Source organism: Bufo bufo, chromosome 1, assembly GCF_905171765.1.
Source record: "Bufo bufo chromosome 1, aBufBuf1.1, whole genome shotgun sequence".
NCBI lineage: Eukaryota > Metazoa > Chordata > Amphibia > Anura > Bufonidae > Bufo > Bufo bufo.
Window position 1 is genome coordinate 456,828,139 of NC_053389.1, and position 13,894 is coordinate 456,842,032.

Genomic DNA, 13,894 nt, shown 5'->3' on the forward strand with positions numbered 1-13,894 from the left:
ATCCGTTACAATAATACAATAATACCACCGCATGCATCCGTCATCAACGGATCCGTTTGTATTATCTGTAACATAGCCAAAACGGATCTGTCATGAACTCCATTGAAAGTCAATGGGAGACGGATACGTTTTCTATTGTGCCAGATTGCGTCAGAGAAAACGGATCTGTCCCCATTGACTTACATTGTGTGCCAGGACGGATCCGTTTGGCTCAGTTTCGTCAGGCAGACAGCAAAACCTTGCAGGCAGCATTTTGGTGTTCGCCTCCAGAGCGGAATGGAGACTGATCGGAGGCAAACTGATGCATTCTGAGCAGATCCTTTTCCATTCAGAATGCATTAGGGCAAAACTGATCCGTTTTGGAGCGTTTGTGAGAGCCTATGACGGATCTCACAAATGGAAAGCCAAAGCGCGAGTGCGAAAGTAGCCTTAAAGAGGTAACTTAGCATACCATGCTTCCATAACTGTGTAAACTTGTATAATAGTTATGTAATCACTATAGAGCGATCAGACGAAGAACTAAATGATGGTCACTATAATTATTTCTTACCAGTCTTCTGTTTACATGATTTTAAAATTACATCATGCAATGTCTGGAGTTCATAAACAGCAAATGATATGGATATGAAAATATGGTTTTATGGGTAAAACATTTACTGGAAAACTACCATGCATAACAAGTAGAATGAATATTTTTGCTGTCAGTTATTGAATCACATGCATACAAGGCACAGATATAAATAGATAATGCACTGTGGGTAATATTGAGCCTTTGCTGCTAATAAACTAGATAGAGTGATAGAGAGATTGATAGCTATTAATCATCTGAGAACCTATCTAATAAGATAGATAATTAGATAATTATGAGATAGATAGCTAAATGGTCAATCTAAGGAAATAAAATCAAACAACGTATAAACCAAGTGTATTTGATAAACTGTCCACTCAGTGAAATTGGTGACAATCAGGGTCACACTGACCTAACAGAGTACCAGAGGATCATCCTGTGGGTCTGTTCGCTGATACCATGATGGGCCCCAAAGATCCAGGATAAAAAAAACATTTGATTGCCTTTGGAGCCAATCACATGCCACTAGGGTCTATTTCTTTGGTTAAGAACCTATATAACTTTATTGACCATATAGAGGTTAGGCCCAGTGGCGTACCACCAATGTAAACAGACCACGCAAATGCTACATAGGACAGGAGGGAGACTGGCACTGAACTTCTTCTCCTAACAAGTAAACACTACATTTTAATGCAGTAAATAATAACATGATGAATTCCTATGCACTGAGCTCCCCCTAGTGGTGGCTGCAAGTAGCCTGCCTTGTAATAGACAGGAAGCAGATTTATCAATATATTTTTGCCAATTGTCTGGTCTAAATACATTGAGAAGTATGGTTTTCAGAATCAGTGGCATAGTTATGAAGCACCTATTCCAGTTTTTACAACATAGAAGTCGGATAACATGGGTGAGGCGAAGTTTTTTTTCTGACAAATTTTTCTTAATTAAAATTTATTTTGCTTAGTTAAGAAAAAATAACAACTTTGTAAGAAATCTTGGACGTTGCGCTGTTCATTGCCTGGGAGTGTCACATGCGTACTGGGAAAGTGGGTGAGGCAGAGGGCCCATACTAAGTTTTGTTATGGGGTCCTATGAGATCTGTGTACACCCCTGGTTAGGCATTAATAATAATTTCTTCTGAAAGGCCCCAATAGCACCATTCTAACACTTGTGACATTAACCAAATCCACACTCATTACAATAATAACTTGTACAAAAATGTTTCATTTGTCACTTTTTTAAGAAGATTGATTCCTTGCTGTTAGTGCATCAATGTTTCATCAGTAATGCACATGTCAAAGCATGCACATTGATCACACAATAAACTTCCTAATATTTCAGGCCTGACTTTAAAGAGAACAATTTAGGCATCGGCGGGCTATGATTACATGACTTGTTCACACATTTTATGAGTTTGCTTCATGCTGTGAAACTGACAACAAGATATACAACTCTTCCCGGACAACCAGTACCGCACCTGTTGTGAAATATGCTGACAGGCTTCTCATAGGGTTTATTCTATATGAAATTACATAGCAACAAATAAAGTGTCAAACAGAGACTCATGTATTTGATTCAGATATAGTGCATTGGTAATCAAAAAATATAGATGAAATTAAGAACTGTGTTTTGGCTTTGTTTGACCTAGCTGCAGATTTTTTGAGATTTCAGCAAAACAATATTAATGCAAAAGATAAGACCACAAATATAACCATGAGCTTTTCCTATGGTGTTACACGTGCATGAACACATCTGAATGAATGGATGGTAGGCCCTCAGAATTTTTTCCTCTGGTGGATTAAAAGAAACCCAGTCCAACACTGCCCTGCACATACAGTATATGTTTCCACACTGTGGTCCACATTAATGATGTAATTGCACCTGGAATTTGTTATAAAATGTACCACAATTTGACGCCTTTCCTGCATATAATGTTACATCAAGTTTTAGATCTGTTTATGAAGCAAATGTGCTAAACTGAACAATCCATGCTACCTCAACTGATGAGGGTAGGCAGAAAGGGACATGGCTTAAGGGGCTTTGCACATTTGGGGGGATTGGCAAACCCATCCTCCTAGGCAGACCTATGAAGGAAAGCATACTTACCTGCTTCCCGACTCTGGCTCCCAGCTCCTTCCCTCTTCAGCCTCGGCTGCTCTGCTCCAGTCCCTGAATGTAAACTTCTGGTTTAATGCTGCTTCAACCAATAGCCGGTCACAGTGGTGAACTGCTCCCCATGTGTCATGTGACTATTTGACATGATGCATCAGTAGCAGGTCACTGCTATGGTCAGCGATTGGCTGCAGTGGCTTCAAACCTTTACATCCAAGGACCCAAGCAGAGGATTTGAGTCCAGAGAGGCAAGAGCAGGGAGACAGAATCAGGAGGCAGATAACTATGTTTCCTTTTGCAGGTCTGTGCAGGAGTAGGGGTTGCCACAAACCCTCCCAAACATACCAACACCTTTAAGATGTGACAACATGAACCAAAATTTTGCCACAGAATTTTGGTGGAACATAATCCAATCAATAAGTGGCATACAGTGGTTTACAGTGGTAAACTGCTAATACTTACAGTCGTGGCCAAAAGTTTTGAGAATGACAAAAATATTGGAAATTGGAAAAGTTGCTGCTTAAGTTTTTATAATAGCAATTTGCATATACTCCAGAATGTTATGAAGAGTGATCAGATGAATTGCATAGTCCTTCTTTGCCATGAAAATTAACTTAATCCCAAAAAAACCTTTCCACTGCATTTCATTGCTGTCATTAAAGGACCTGCTGAGGTCATTTCAGTAATCGTCTTGTTAACTCAGGTGAGAATGTTGACGAGCACAAGGCTGGAGATCATTATGTCAGGCTGATTGGGTTAAAATGGCAGACTTGACATGTTAAAAGGAGGGTGATGCTTGAAATCATTGTTCTTCCATTGTTAACCATGGTGACCTGCAAAGAAACGCGTGCAGCATCATTGCGTTGCATAAAAATGGCTTCACAGGCAAGGATATTGTGGCTACTAAGATTGCACCTCAATCAACAATTTATAGGATCATCAAGAACTTCAAGGAAAGAGGTTCAATTCTTGTTAAGAAGGCTTCAAGGCGTCCAAGAAAGTCCAGCAAGCGCCAGGATCGTCTCCTAAAGAGGATTCAGCTGCGGGATCGGAGTGCCACCAGTGCAGAGCTTGCTCAGGAATGGCAGCAGGCAGGTGTGAGCGCATCTGCACGCACAGTGAGGCGAAGACTTTTGGAAGATGGCCTGGTGTCAAGAAGGGCAGCAAAGGAGCCACTTCTCTCCAAAAAAAACATCAGGGACAGATGGATCTTCTGCAGAAAGTATGGTGAATGGACTGCTGAGGACTGGGGCAAAGTCATATTCTCCGATGAAGCCTCTTTCCGATTGTTTGGGGCATCTGGAAAAAGGCTTGTCCGGAGAAGAAAAGGTGAGCGCTACCATCAGTCCTGTGTCATGCCAACAGTAAAGCATCCTGAGACCATTCAAGTGTGGGGTTGCTTCTCATCCAAGTGAGTGGGCTCACTCACAATTTTGCCCAAAAACACAGTCATGAATAAAGAATGGTACCAAAACACCCTCCAACAGCAACTTCTTCCAACAATCCAACAACAGTTTGGTGAAGAACAATGCATTTTCCAGCACGATGGAGCACCGTGCCATAAGGCAAAAGTGATAACTAAGTGGCTTGGGGACCAAAACGTTGACATTTTGGGTCCATGGCCTGGAAACTCCCCAGATCTTAATCCCATTGAGAACTTGTGGTCAATCCTCAAGAGGCGGGTGGACAAACAAAAACCCACTAATTCTGACAAACTCCAAGAAGTGATTATGAAAGAATGGGTTGCTATCAGTCAGGAATTGGCCCAGAAGTTGATTGAGAGCATGCCCAGTCGAATTGCAGAGGTCCTGAAAAAGAAGGGCCAACACTGCAAATACTGACTCTTTGCATAAATGTCATGTTATTGTCGATAAAAGCCTTTGAAACGTATGAAGTGCGTGTAATTATATTTCACTTCATCACAGAAACAACTGAAACAAAAATCTAAAAGCAGTTTAGCAGCAAACTTTGTGAAAACTAATATTTTTGTCATTCTCAAAACTTTTGGCCACGACTGTACACCAGATTTAACATTCAGCCCAAGTCTCTGTGATAAATAGGCTGGCTCTTTAGACTGCTTGTTTAAAGGTCCTATTAGATAATTTACATTCAAAAGACCTCCAATTACACAGAACAATCATTGCTTTTTTTTTTTTTTTTACTATCTTTATTGTAGTTTTTGTATGTATTCAGTTTCATTCTCATGTAACAGACAAAAAAAAAAAGAAGCAAAAAACAAGTCAGATTAAATATATTGAACAAGAAATAGTTTGCAAAACAAAATTGCAACTTTTTGAACCATAACTAAATCCTCCCTGGGGGCTGAACAGGCCACCTTGATACTGTTAATGAATATTGAAGTAAGATGAAGTGAGAGAGAAAGCCACCACTCATGGGTCGGATCAGAACACTTGAACAACATATAGGACATATATTGCTGAATTAATAAGGAAATAGACCAAAATCCAAAGTGTTTTCGCCCCGGGGCAGGCCCACCATATATGTGACATATCACCTAGGGATTGACAGCTTTTTTTAAACCGTATTAACTATGTAACTATGTAATTCTAATCAATTTAGTACTTTAAATGTTTCATGCATTGTGTTTTGGGCACTCTTGCTTGTGGATTACCAAAATTGTTTCCATTGCTCATCAGAAAGTTGAGCCGAAGTCTGATTCCCACTTAAAAAAAAATTAGGACAGCTGGGGTCAATAAGAAGAAATATGTGCTAGGTTTGAGTACATTTCAAAAGACAATGTTAAAGGGTTTCTACCACTTCGTTTTCACATAATTAGCTTTCAGACACTAGCGATCCGCTAGTGTCTGCTCTACCAAACAATCCTAATATAATAGCTTATTGTGCAGCCGTTTCGCTAAAAAAGCAAACTTATATTGATATGCTAATGAGCCTCTAGAGGGGCGTCATTAGCACCTAGAGGCTCGGTCTACCTTCACAAAATGCCGCCGCCCAGCGCGTCCCTCCAGCCCGCCCATCTCCTCCGGAATGCGATCCTCCCTGTGAGCCAGCGGTCGAATTCTCGCGCATGCGCCGTGCACGTCTGTCTTCGGCGCATGCGCAGTGAATGTCTGACCGCTCCCTGCTCAGACATCTCCACTGGCTCACAGGGAGGATCGCATTCCGGAGGAGATGGGCGGACTGGAGGGACGCGCTGGGCGGCGGCATTTTGTGAAGGTAGACCGAGCCTCTAGGTGCTAATGACGCCCCCATAGCACCTAGAGGCTCATTAGCATATCAATATAAGTTAGTTTTTTAGTGAAACGGCTGCACAATAAGCTATTATATTAGGATTGTTTGGTAGAGCAGACACTAGCGGATCGCTAGTGTCTGAAAGCTAATTATGTGAAAACGAAGTGGTAGAAACCCTTTAAAGACATTGTAAACAACTTGTAAGGAAAGTAGGCGGTAGACCTTAGAGAGCCCTTTGTTTGTCCAGAATGACCCTGGAAAATTATTACCTGGGGGAAACAGAGGATTTTTTTTTATAAATGGTAATAAGGGTATATGCAAGGAGATTAATTGGGTTGAGTATTTGACCCAGATTCTAAGGGACCGTTTAATAATAGGACTGGTGATAATGGGTTAGGAAGTAGGAGGTTACCAAAGGATTGAGTCAATTGATGAGGGTGGGGACCTCCAAGGCCTCAATTAAGAGCCAGACAGGGACATCCTTAGACGAACGGAGAAGGGCTATCTAGGTGGCATGTGCTATTCTAGGACAGGAAAATCACTTATCAATCAAATCAACTATGTCACATTTTTTATATAGCACACTATCGGCAAACTTTGCAATTCAGATCCGTCAATCCATCATCCACAAGTTCCACATTAAAAAATGCATAGGAGCCGCACATATGAAAATCTCTTCTATGAATTCAATATTGAACATCACAAATACACGATTGCACAATCCAAGGGTATATACTAGAGGTGGGACGAATCCAATTTTTTTCAAACCCGAATCCGAATCCGAAAAGGTTCTCGAATATATCGAATCTTTCGAATCTCGAATCCTACGAATCCTGTACATAATTGTGTGAACGGTGTAAGAAACAAAGTCAGACCGCGTCAGTTTGTCTGAACCTCCGCCTCCACCCCCAGTCACGGTCGCACCCTCTATGACCGCGATCGTTACGTCCCTGCTCCTATCACTACAGAAATACAGGGTAATACAGCGCCACATACCACTTACATCCAGTGACGTCTCCTTTGATGTAGATGGTTTCTTTCCTCATCTCCTTTCAGACCTTCAGACCAGACCACCATTTTTCAACCATTTTTCGTTTCTGCAGTTTGAAAAAAAATATCTTAGTTTACTACTTTTCCATCATCCTACCACCCCCAATACTTTGCCGCAGTGCTCCCCAATACTATACTGCAGAAACAGATAATACACCTGATAATACTAGTACCACACAGAGCCCCCCATATAAAATCCCCCTTCTTTGTGGCCTCAGTAGATGCCCCCATAGTGCCCCCCAATAATGTGCCAATAAGAAGTGGCCCCACAGTGCCACCCAATAATGTGCCAGTAAGTGTCTCCATAGATGACCCCCTAATCATGTGCCAGTATTAAGTGCCTCTCTCCTCCCCCATGTGCCAGTATCAAGGGCCTCTCCCCCCCCCCCACAATTGCCAGTATAAAGTGCAGAGTGCCTCTCCCCTCCCCCCCATGTGCCGGTATCATAGTGCCATCTCCCTCCCAATGTGCCAGTATCATAGTGCCATCTCCCCCCCCCCAATGTGCCAATATCATAGAGCCATTTCCCCCTCAATGTGCCAATATCATAGTGCCATCTCCCCCCATAATGTGCCAGTATCATAGTGCCATCTCCCCCCATAATGTGCCAGTATCATAGTGCCATCTCCCCCCCATAATGTGCCAGTATCATAGTGCCATCTCCCCCCCAATGTGCCAGTATCATAGTGCCATCTCCCCCCCAATGTGCCAGTATCATAGTGCCATCTCCCCCCAATGTGCCAATATCATAGTGCCATCTCCCCCCATAATGTGCCAGTATCATAGTGCCATCTCCCCCCATAATGTGCCAGTATCATAGTGCCATCTCCCCCCATAATGTGCCAGTATCATAGTGCCATCTCCCCAATAATGTGCCAGTATCATAGTGCCATCTCCCCCATAATGTGCCAGCATCATAGTGCCATCTCCCCCCCATAATGTGCCAGTATCATAGTGCCTTCTCCCCCCAAATGTGCCAGTATCATAGTGCCTCCCCCCCAATGTGCCAGTAGTATCATAATGCCTCTCACCTCTCCCCCTCGCCAATGTGCCAGTAACAGATAAAAAAACAAAACACTTTTACTTACCTCGGCTGCGATGCAGGCCTCTTCTGGCCTGTGTCCCGCGCTGTACGGCTCAGGCGGCACGATGATGTCATCGTGCCGCCTGCACCAGCCTCTGATAGGCTGCGGGCCTTGTGCCGGCAGCCTATCAGAGGAACAGGGAAAGGAAAGGCCTCTCCCTTCCCTGCCGAAGCAATGAAGAGCTCATCTTCTGCTGTGCCCTGCCGCCGCCACCACCAGTCTGGGCCCCACCGGGATTCGTCGGATTCGTATCCGGTAAATTACGTCGGGATTCGAGTCCACGAATACAGCAAGATTCGATGGATTCGTGGATTCGACGAATCCCCGGTTCCATCTCTAGTATATACAAACATTTCATCTCATACCCAAAATAAATGAATCCAGTAATTTAAGTCCAGAAATGTATTGTATCCATCCATGTGAGCAATGGCTTAGGCAAAAGCTCATGAAGGAGGTGAATGGAGCGTGATGCACACTACCTGCAATGTTTCCGGATTCACAGCATCCTTTTTCAAGCATTTTAGGAACGAAACTCCCTTTACCTTACTCACCAAGGAGGGTAGAGCAGTATTGAGACACTTTGCTAAGGTCCTGGTTCAATATTCGCTAAAATCTCTTGTTAACATGATTGTTGCTCATTCACCCCTAAAGCATTTACACTGCTAAAGACTGACAGATTTCTGATTAGACAAAGGATTTGGTGCCAACATGATAATCTTTTAGTTTGGCAGATTTGTATGATCAATGGAAAATTAACAATTGGGCTCTCATTGTTCGGTTGACGCACACTATTACATGCGGCGACAGTTTCTCAAATTCAAACAATTAGAATTTAAACTAAAATTGTTCCGTCTAATAGGCCCTTAATTGTTTGCTGTCTACATTATGAACAAGATTAGGAAATCTCCAATGTGTCAGACTCCGTCCTCATTTAAAGCCATTCTCTACAAAACTTGCTTCTAAGGGTACAGCCACATGGGATTTATTTTCTGCAGCACAGAATCTGCTGCAAAATATGTTGCAGATTTCACACTATTCCTTGCAAAGGATGATATCTGCGGAGGAACGATGCAGGAAAAACAGATTTTCTGTGGATTTAAAATCCAACCTTCAGGTTAATTACCAATACGATTTTTCCTCATTGTATGGGATTTTGAAAATGCAAAGGGTGGAATCTGCACAATTGTTTGGCAAATGCACATATAAAGCTGCCTACAAATCAACGCTGATTTGTGAGTGGTATGAAATTATGGTATTTCTAAATCCATCTTTATATACCAATAGAAATGTATAGAAGCAATTGCTCCTCTTTTTAGTGATATCTACAGTAATTAATATAGGCTTCACCACAGTACTCAATCAGTATTTGGTCACTATTTTTCTCTGAAGAGAAGAGGGTGTCTGGTTCACAAATAAAGGTTAGAAATTGATGGAAACCCCATCAAAATGGTTTGGAAACAGCATTAAGAGGATGACTGGATGCATCTTGGACTCCTATTATCTACGACATACAATAGACAAAAGCCAGGTATATGCAAGCCATTAATCTATCCATGAGACAGATGACAGGCTTAGTCAGCATACCTTACAATGACAGCCTTGTGCACTATGAGACATTCCAAACCATCTCTCATCTGACTGAGAGCCAGTAAGCCTCAAAGTTACTTCAGATCTGTTGGATGGCTTGTTTGGACCTGCGCACCTAGGTTAATATCATTAGGGTGAAAAAAAAAATTCTGATTGTCCTAACATAATATTCAATAACCTTTCTATACAGTTTTGTCATGTACAAACTCATTTGCATGGGCATATGGGAAAGACATGCAAATAAGCAGAATCTGCCTTGTTTTTCAGCTGAAAACCATTTGCATGGAAAATTTGCGATCTACACTACTTATGAACAGAGTAATCTATTGGTTTCATAGTCTTATGACAAGACTATTAGTGTAGCCTTTTGGATGGAAAATTTACGATAAAAATTCACGATTAGAATATTCGCGATGTACACTACTCATGAACAGCACCATCTATTGGTTTCATAGTCCTATGACAAGACTATTACTCTTGTCATAAGACAATGAAACCAATAGATGGCGCTGTTCATCTTGTTGGGGCGCTAGTAAGTGGGGCACACTGCTCAACAGAGTACACACACCGTGTAGCCTATAATAGCCTGCGCTAACACTGAGGTGTATATCGGATTGCTGCTATCATTCACACATCTTCTAGCACTTTATCTGCGGCAATATAAGCTTGCTAGGGTGTATCTGAGGACTATTGCCCTGCTTGTAATGACTCATGAACAGTGCCATCTATTTCTTTCATAGTCTTATGACAAGACTATGAATCCAATAGATGGCGCTGTTCATGAGTAGTGTAGATCGCAAATATTCTAATCGCTAATTTTTATCGCTAATTTTCCATGCAAAAGGCTACACTAATAGTCTTGTCATAAGACTATGAAACCAATATATGGTGCTGTTCATGACTCATGTACAGCGCCATCTATTGGTTTCATAGTCTTATGACAAGACTATTACTCTTGTAATAAGACTGTGAAACCAATAGGTGGTGCTATTCATGAGTAGTGTAGATCGCGAATTTTCGATGCAAATGGTTTTTCAGCTGAAAAACAAGGCAGATTCTGCTTATTTGCATGTCTTTTCCATATGCACATGTTTATGCAAAAGAGTTTTTACATGACAAAACTGTATAGAAAGGCTATTGAATATTATGTTTGGACAATCAGAGAAATTTTTGTCACCCTAATGATATTGATCTAGGTGCACAGGTCCACCCAAGCCATCCAACAGATCTGAAGTAACTTTGAGGCTTACTGGCTCTCAGTCAGATGAGAGCTGGTTTGAAATGTCTCATAGTGCACAAGGTTGCCATTGTAAGGTATGCTGACTAAGCCTGTCATCTGTCTCATGGATAGATTGATGGCTTGCACATACCTGGCTTTTGGCATATAGCCTTTGTGTGATTGTCTATTGTATGTCATAGATAATAGGAGTCCAAGACGCATCTAGCTATCCTCTTAATGCTGTTTCCAAACCATTTTGATGGGGTTTCCATCAATTTCTAACCGATTTTTTGTGAACCAGACACCCTCTTCTCTTCCGAGCAGTGGGTGCCTGGGGTTCTCCCATTGACTTCAATTTTGCTTGGGTGCTCGGTAGAGCACACGAGCATACCGATGTGTTCGGCCTGAGCACACAAGCACTTTGGCGCTTGATCAACACTACTATTAATACTTCTATTTTTGACAGCATTCTTACTTTGCTGCATTTTTTTAACATCTGCCTAAAACTTTTGCTCAGTAATATGTGTGTGTTATTGTATATATGGTCTATTGTGGGAAAGACATGTTAATGGGTTTATATAAAGATCTCCAGTTTTGATGTATGTGACTGTAATCCTGGGTTTTTATTTTTACAGCTTTTTTAGAATCTTATAAATTAAAGCTAATGTTCATGACCTAGACATTGCTGAAAAAGATTTATTAAAGTAAGAACTAGTAGTTAGGTCGCAGACAGTTATGAACCTTGACACTGCGAAGTTCACCATAAATTCTACAAAAGTCTGGTTTTCTAAAATGTTAATTTTGGCAGTTTGCAGATAATCTGTATTCTGGCATACTGTGCAAGAATGTAAAGATACACCATGTACTTCATGTAATAATGTATGATTTACTATAATACCACTCACTGAATTAGAATGGTATCTTCTCAGGTTTACATTCCGATATAGCTACTGTAATGCAGTAGAAAAGTTGGAGCACAATAGCGAAAAGTTATTTTGGCAGTCTAATAATCCTATTTTTACTACAGGGAAGCAAAATTTGGTGTAACTGCTAATGATAGCACTGTAAACTGTTAATTGATGTTAATTTGAACAGAATGCAGAGTGTGCATAATATAGTCTAGATTAGGACTGCCCAACCTGTGGCCCTCCAGCTGTTGCAAAACTACAACTTCCATCATGCCTGGACAGCCTTCAGCTATCAGGGAATGCTGGGAGTTGTAGTTTTTCAACAGCTGGAGGGCCGCAGGTTGAGCATCTCTGGTCTAGATACTCCTTCCTAGCTACCATGGTGTTTGTGGGCGGTTATGTGGTTGCCTATCTCTTATGTGCTAAACAAAATGGGCTCAAAATGAAGTGACTATTGGAATAGCATGCACAACATTAATAATTGACGTGGGAAGATTACGGGACGTGGGGGGGGGTTAGCGCAGAAAATAATTTGTATGTGTAATGTTGAAATACTAAGGACAGGTTCTGTAGTTTCCAAAATGGCTGAATATGGTCAAAATTTTCTATCCCACCAAAATCTGATTCTGGCAAGGAAATATTGTGCAGATTGAAACATTCATGTGTGATTTTTTTTTTTTTTTTAGCATCTGATATAGAGTTTAACCCCTTCCCCTTTTTATACTGTAACAGACTCTAGAATGTTTAGATGGAATTCAATGAGATTTGGAACACTTCACAGAATTTGTATCCAGCCACAAAAATATTAATGAAGCATTAGTGTTAGGTTAAAAGGCATGCCTCTCAATTAAATTAACCTGCATACCTGCTAAAACCTTTTAATGTACAGTTTTACACCAAGATTCCAATATACACAGTACACCCAGTGGTGTACCTACCTACCACAGATGCAGATTGCATGACAGCTATTGATCCCGGTGTCGAGCTACTTCTTCTGCTCCAACATACTGTAGATTTATTGGGTTTTCCATATTCCGGTAGCGAGAGATCAGTGCATAGAGATTTTACAGCTTTCATTGATTTCAGTAGTAACTGTTTCAATTTCTATGCAAGCACTTCCCTAGTGATGGTTACAGCCCAGCAGTTTTATAATATATTGTAGTGTGTGAAGAGACACAGAAGATTTATCATTGTATTTATTCTAGTAGTCTGGCAAAAATACATTAAGAAATATAGTAGGACATTTATTAAGACCAGCATTTTCCACGCCGGTCTTAAGTCCCTCTGTGCTGCTGGAGGAGGCACCAAAGATAAGTAGATGTGGAAGGCTTCTTTATAAGTTTGGGGCTTCCTCCTGCAGGCTGTACAACAGACTTAAATTTACAGCTTTGCTGGCTTAGATTTAAGCCATTGTGCACGCCAAATACTTAGTTTTGCTTTGTGGCTCTGTGTGATCTGTGTACACCACTGAGTACATTTATGGACTATAATGTATGGTTATGTATGTGCAAACAAACAACTGTGGTCCTTAAAGGGAATCTGTCACCAGGGAATTCACTATGAAATCTGGCACAATGTTTTGTAGCACTAACTCAGCTTAAATGTAATGATACCTTTCACTTAGTGATCTGTTGCTTTATTCTGGAGAAAAAGTACTTTTATTCTATTTACAAATGAGCAGTTAAGTGCACCGAGGGTGAACCCAAACCACTGTGTGCATCCTTACTCCTCTACCTTCCTTTGCTTGCTGTCACAGATGAGGTAAAGGAGTAAACACTACACCGACAACCGGGGGAAAGGGAAAAGCCACTAGGCCTTAACGCTAGGGAAGGGAAACGGTCAACACCTAAAGAACCCTACTCCTGGCCCTGACTCCTAACCGCATGGGCACCCCTTGAAGGTAGGAATTCCCATACAAAAGAACCTGGAAGCCCTGGAGACCCTGAGGAGCTCCAAAGATATTGGCAGGGCTGATACAACTCGTTCCTTCCCAGATGAAGGAGAAAGCGTCTCCCTGAGGCCTAGTAACAACAACCAAGGGGAAAAGACAAAATACAAACAAGCGAGACACTTAGCTTCTGTTGTAGAAGGATAAGGAGAAACACAGGGAGAACCACACTCCAGCTCTTTCCAAAACCAAATGAAGCAATCTAC